Below are 5,923 nucleotides of genomic sequence, written 5' to 3'. Positions count from 1 at the left end.
CTCCTCCTGCCCCCAATCCCTCCCAGCATCAGGGTCTTTTCCAATGAGTCAACTCTTCACATGAGGTGGCCAAAGTACTGGAGTTTCAGCTTTAGCATCATTCCTTCCAAAGAAATCCCAGGGCTGATCTCCTTCAGACTGGACTGGTTGGATCTCCTTGCAGTCCAAGGGACTCTCAAGAGTCTTCTCCAACACCACAGTTCAAAAGCATCAATTCTTCGGTGCTCAGCCTTCTTCACAGTGCAACTCTCACATCCATACATGACCACAGGAAAAACCATAGCCTTGACTAGATGGACCTTTGTTGGCAAAGTAATGTCTCTGCTTTTGAATATGCTATCTAGGTTGGTCATAACTTTCCTTCCAAGGAGTAAGCATCTTTTAATTTCATGCTGCAGTCACCATCTTGCAGTGATTTTGGAGCCCCAGAAAATAAAGTCTGACACTGTTTCCACTGTTTCCCCATCTATTTCCCATGAAGTGATGGGACCGGATGCCATGATCTTCATTTTCTGAATGTTGAGCTTTAAGCCAACTTTTTCACTCTCCACTTTCACTTTCATCAAGAGGCTTTTGAATTCCTCTTCACTTTCTGCCATAAGGGTGGTGTCATCTGCATATCTGAGGTGATTGATATTTTTCCCGGCAATCTTGATTCCAGCTTGTGCTTCTTCCAGTCCAGCGTTTCTCATGATGTACTCTGCATATAAGTTAAATAAGCAGGGTGACATTATACAGCCTTGACGTACTCCTTTTCCTATCTGGAACCAGTCTGTTGTTCCATGTCCAGTTCTAACTGTTGCTTCCTGACCTGCATACAGATTTCTCAAGAGGCAGGTCCTGTGGTCTGGTATGCCCATCTCTTTCAGAATTTTCCACAGTTTATTGTGATCCACACAGTCAAAGGCTTTGGCATAGTCAATAAAGCAGAAATAGATATTTTTTTGGAACTCTTGCTTTTTCCATGATCCAGCAGATGTTGGCAATTTGATCTCTGGTTCCTCTGCCTTTTCTAAATCCAGCTTGAACATCAGGAAGTTCACGGTTCACGTATTGCTGAAGTCACTGCAAAATAGTCTCCAAGGGGCAGCTCTGGGCCGCCCGCGTATTTTAAGTTGTCCACTTGGTTTTATAAAATCGAGCCAGTATTTTTTTTCAAGGTGGATATGTTTTTATTACCTCTGGCAGCTCAGTTTCTCTGAAGAGCCCCTCCGCCTCACCCAGCACACCCCTGGGACTCTGAAGCCTGCCCAGCCCACCACCCCTTCTTAGGTATAGTCCAGCTGCTGGTGGATCCCAGGCGGGTGGGAGCCTTCCTGCTGGATTCCTTCAGCAGGCTGACAGGGTGGAAAGGGTAGAGGAACCCCCAGCCCTTTCAGGGGCCCCTTTGTGCTTTCAAGGGGGTGTTTCAAGGCTGGAACTGGAGGAATCCAGCCACCCCCACCCACCTGCCCACTTCCACCTGGGCCCCGCTCCATGGGCCCAGGGGGCAGGGCTGGGCCTGGCTGCAGTGGGCACCTCTCAGGGCAGCCCCCCTGCCAACCTCTGCTCTGACTGAGGCTGATCCGCCTCCTTAAATGTAAAAGGTTCAACCTGCAGAGAGGACCAGACAACCAGCCTCTGCTGAAAGCCCCCACGCTGAGACCTGGAATGTTGTTGCTGTTTTATTACCTAGGCTGAACCATGAGTTAAGGCCAGTGGTCTACTCGCTAAGCCTCATGTCCCCTCCCCTCTCCTGAGCCATCCAGGGGCTTGTCGTTCGTTGGGAGGCTGGGAGAACCTGGAGGATTTTTCTCCCCTTGCTTACCCTTTCATGACCTCTGACCCCTGCCCACTGTCCCCCAGGCCTCTGGGGGTTGTCGCCTCTGCCCTGGGATGTTGCAACAACCGGGGGTGGTAGCTGAGCCCTGTGCCAACGCTCAGACCCGGAAGGCGGAGGCTTCACTTGGGATCTTGTTAGAACGCCCCTTCCCTGGCAGGAGGACGAAGGTGGGGCCTGAGAATCTGCATTTCTCACCAGCTCCCGGGTGCTGGCAAGGCTGCTGGTCTGCGGTGGGTGGGGTGGGCATGCTCTGTAAGCCAGGTCCTGAACCTTATGAGAATCCGTCTCCCTAATCACCAGAGGCAGCTTCCTTCCCCTTTGCAGATGGAAAGCGCAGGCCCCAGAGAGCGCAGGTAACTTGCCCGAGGTCCCGAAGCTGGGAGCTGTGAGCCAGGCCAGGCCCTCTGGGCCAGTGCCACCTTGGAAAGGCGGTTAGCGGGGAAGCCGTTTTCTGTTGAACGGTGTCCCTAGTCCAAAAGCCCCAGGAGGCTTTTCAAGGCAGCCAAGTCGGATGTAAGTCAGGGAGAGCCAGGGCCAGCTAGGCTGCGCGGGATGGGGTGCTGGCGTGTGGCCTGGTAGGGGGAGAAGCTGGAGACGGGGTGCTCACAGCTCCTGGCAGACCAGCGTGGGGCCTGCCTCCCCGCTGTTTAGATAAATCCCCGGGTGGAGAGCTGGCTGGAAGGGTCAGCAGTGGGACAGGCCGAAGCTGAGACCCGGTGTGTTGTTTAAAGGCTGGCCTCTCCTCATAGTCGCAAGGGTGCTTTTCCTTAACTGGGGGTCTGCTTTGGGGACTGAAGGGCTATGTTCTCCCACCTGGCTGGGCCTTCACTTTTGCGCTGGGCACCTGCCCCAAACAACTGGGAAGAGTGGAATAGATTTAGGGTCTGGGTCCTCGAAATGTGGTCACTGGCGGGAGCAATCTGAATTTCGAGGGGAGCCTGTTAGAATGCAGAACCTGGGACCCTGCCCCAAGCATCTCCACCCCAGCCCTGCTGACTCAGACCGTGGCGGGAGTGCCCAGTCCTCTGGGTTTTAACAAACCCTCCAGGCTTCACTCAGGAGAAGGGCTGATTTCTCCATCTCCAGCCAAGTATCCAGGGGTGGGGGAGGGTCAGTTCTAACCTTTGCAACTGGCTAGAGTACCAAGGCTGCCAGGGGACCTCAGACGTCATTTCCTCTGTGGCTCCCTTTTCTGATGGCCCGGGTGGCAGAGAGAGAAAGGGACATGCATAAACTCACCCTGCAGATTCAAGGCAGATGGGGTCTGGGGTCCTAGGGCTGCAAGTGGCAGGAATCAGTTCAAACATATTCTGACTCCGTTAAGGGAAGAGCCCAGAGTCGCACTTCAGGTGTGGCTGGATCGAGGTGCTGAGAGAGGTCTCGGGGCCCCGTTTCTTTCTTGTTCCTGTGCTCCGTGTCGCTCCTCTGGTGGCCCCACTGTCCCTGGGGTGCCCCCAGCTATACAGCGTGTTACCCACCCCCACCCCCAGCAGAGCCACCTCAGCCTAGAGAGAGCTTTCCTTTTTTCCCAGGATTTTGCACACAAGCGCCTGTCATCCTTCTCAGTCTCCAGTCTTGGTCACGTGCCTGTCCTGGAGCCAGTCATGACAGCCCTCTGATGGGCTCAGTCCAGCTCGCATGCCCACCCCTGGAAGTAGGAGATGGGCTTAGCCCACCCAGAACCCCGTGGGCTGAGAGGAGCGGGGGTGGTCTCCAGGGAGAACAGATGTGGGGAATAGCCCCAGAAAAAGGGGTCCAGGTGCCTGCACGCTAGCTTGATGCAAAGGGACTTGGTGCCATTTTTCCCTCTTCTCCGAGCTGGGCTGGCCTCATGTACCTGCTAAGGTCTCATTTTGGACCAAATTTTCCTCCCCCGTGTCTGGTTCCTTGAGCATTGCACCTGTAATTGTGCACTGAACATGCTAGCTTCCTCACCCTCTTTGTGTCTCTTCCCTGGGCGTGGTCCTGGATAACATCCATGCGGTTTCCACTGCCTGCACCCACTGCAGACATTACTAATCCACCCAGAGTTCACAGAGCCACGTGTCCACCCAGAGGAGGAAGCCTCCGCCACTGGATTCCAGGCTCCAAGAGAGCGAGGCCCTCAGCTGTCTTATTCACTACCGGGCTCCCAGGGCCTCCAACACTGCCTCCCATGTAGTCGATGCTCGATAAATAACTGACTCAGCCTTCCTACGCCCAGCGCCCAGGACACAGCGGGTGGCCGTGTGAGCCTGCGGGGACGGGGGCCCCATAGACTGCTGGAACCCAGCTCTGAGTCTGGGGAAGAGGCCCTACAGGCAGGGCTGCAGGTACAAAGAGGAAGTAAGTGCCCAGTCCTGGAGGCCTCTCTGCTCTAACAACCCCTCCCCCACCCACCGCCCCCACTAATCCATTTAACTGTTCATCGAAGTGTGACGCCTTCCTCGATAAGGAAGCACTTCCTGGTTTTCTGCATTTTTTTCAGGAAACCTGGAGAGCCTTTCAGCACAGCTCTGCAGGTGAAATGAGAGGCAGACGTGATCCATCCCCACTTGCCTTGTTTCTCAAACCAAGTCCCAAAGAACCGAAGTGGTCTATTTAAAAAACAAAAAAAGGTTTTGAGGGTCAGTCACATCCGGGGACCACTTGACTCAGCCCAGTTCAACAGGTGTCCCTGGAGCACTGAAGCTTAGCCTCTAACCAGGAGATGAATGTTATTAATACATTCTTCATCTAGACAGTCACTCACAGCCCTGGGCACATGGCTGAGCCAGGGGGCAGCTCATAGGAGCATAGGTTTTGGGGTTCGAGCTGGGGGTGGGCGTCCCTTACCCCTTCTCAGACAGCAAGAAGAGGCTTTCCCCCTCCTGACTGCCCCTCCCAGCTCTGCTTCTCGCCCCTGACTATTTTAGGGACCCTGCACCCGGGCAGGGGGTGTGTGAGCGTGTGCCCGTGCGTGAACATGTGGTGTGTGTGTGTGTGTGCACTCGTGTGTGAGTGTGTGTGTGCACTCGTGTGTGAGTGTGTGTGGAAGTATCAAGTGCCCCCTGGATGTGGACGGGTTCCCAGGGCCCAGAGCAGTGTCTGACATAGTAGACGCTCAATAAGGGACTGACTCAGCGTTGCTGCCCCCAGCGTTGCGGGCTGGGTGGTCACGTGGGGAACAGACCCCAGGGTCCTACGTGCCTCACAGCCGACCAGACCTCTTCTTCCCTTCTCTGCTGCCTCCCCTCACCACAGGTCCAGAGCAACAGCGCTTTGTGAGAAGCCTCCAAAACGTAAGTGGCGTCTGACCTCCCCGCGGTCGCGGTGTCTCGCCGTGGGTGGCAGGGACCCATGGGGGTGGGGGGGTGATGTGTTGCAAGATCCCAGATCGAAGTGCCAGGACGCTGTCTGCAGGTCACCTCCGGATGTCCAGGACCCTGTCCACAGGTTACCTGGGGATGGCGGGTCCATGGTCCAGCTTGGCCACCTGTGCGCGTTGGCGGCAGGGAGACAGCCCTGCAAAGCTGCATACACTGATTCTGGAGTCCTGGCCCGGCTCCCCGCCTGGCTCTGCATCGGGCACGGAGGGGGCCCTCGCGGGGTCGATGCTGAGGTTCGGGGTCAGGCGCATGTGAAAGGGGTTCCGAGCTGATGGGATGCTCGAGGAATCGGGCTGCCGTCCCAGTCATCTTTTCATTGCATTTTCTCTTTATTAAAAAAAGAGGAAAACCTTCAGGGAAGTTGCAAGACTGTTACTGTGAAGCCCTGTGTGTCCTTCCATTGGATCTTCCCACTGGGAGCAGCGTCGTCCTTGGCTTCACGGCTTTACCACGAGCCGTGAAAACAGCCATGTTTGCGTTTACTGCGGTTGCCTCTGCGGGGAGTTTTGGGCGTGATGCCTTTTACCTCTAATCCTTCCACCTGCCCTTCGTGAGTGCAAGGACTTTCGTTCTCGTGCAAGCCCACAGTGATCAGCCCTGGGACATCTAACGTTGACACGGTTCTGTTATCTAATCGACATTAATAGCGTTTTGAGTTTTGCTGATTGTCTCGTGTGTGCAGAACTTCCCCCTGCCTCCACCCCAGTTTAGGATCACAATATGCTTTTTTTCTTTTTTTTATTGGAGGATGATT

At 55.0% G+C, this 5,923-nt stretch overlaps 1 protein-coding gene across 3 annotated transcripts in view; it reads left to right on the top strand.

The window, feature by feature from the left end:
• Positions 1–5,923, top strand: part of SLC6A6 (solute carrier family 6 (neurotransmitter transporter), member 6) — an 85,233-nt gene that overhangs the window by 8,635 nt on the left and 70,675 nt on the right. For 2 of the 3 annotated variants that reach the window (XM_010862485.1, XM_010862484.1), the window contains exon 2: positions 5,045–5,082. The exons of the other annotated variant lie outside the window; for it this stretch is intronic. The gene's annotated coding sequence lies outside the window, so the exon portion shown is untranslated. The remainder of the gene's footprint in view (positions 1–5,044; positions 5,083–5,923) is intronic. 3 annotated transcript variants of the gene reach the window in all.

The sequence above is a fragment of the Bison bison genome, unplaced genomic scaffold (assembly GCF_000754665.1).
Source record: "Bison bison bison isolate TAMUID 2011002044 unplaced genomic scaffold, Bison_UMD1.0 scf7180017864482, whole genome shotgun sequence".
Taxonomy (NCBI): domain Eukaryota; kingdom Metazoa; phylum Chordata; class Mammalia; order Artiodactyla; family Bovidae; genus Bison; species Bison bison.
The sequence above is the reverse complement of the archived record's forward strand: the minus strand, read 5'-3'. Positions and strand labels throughout refer to the sequence as shown.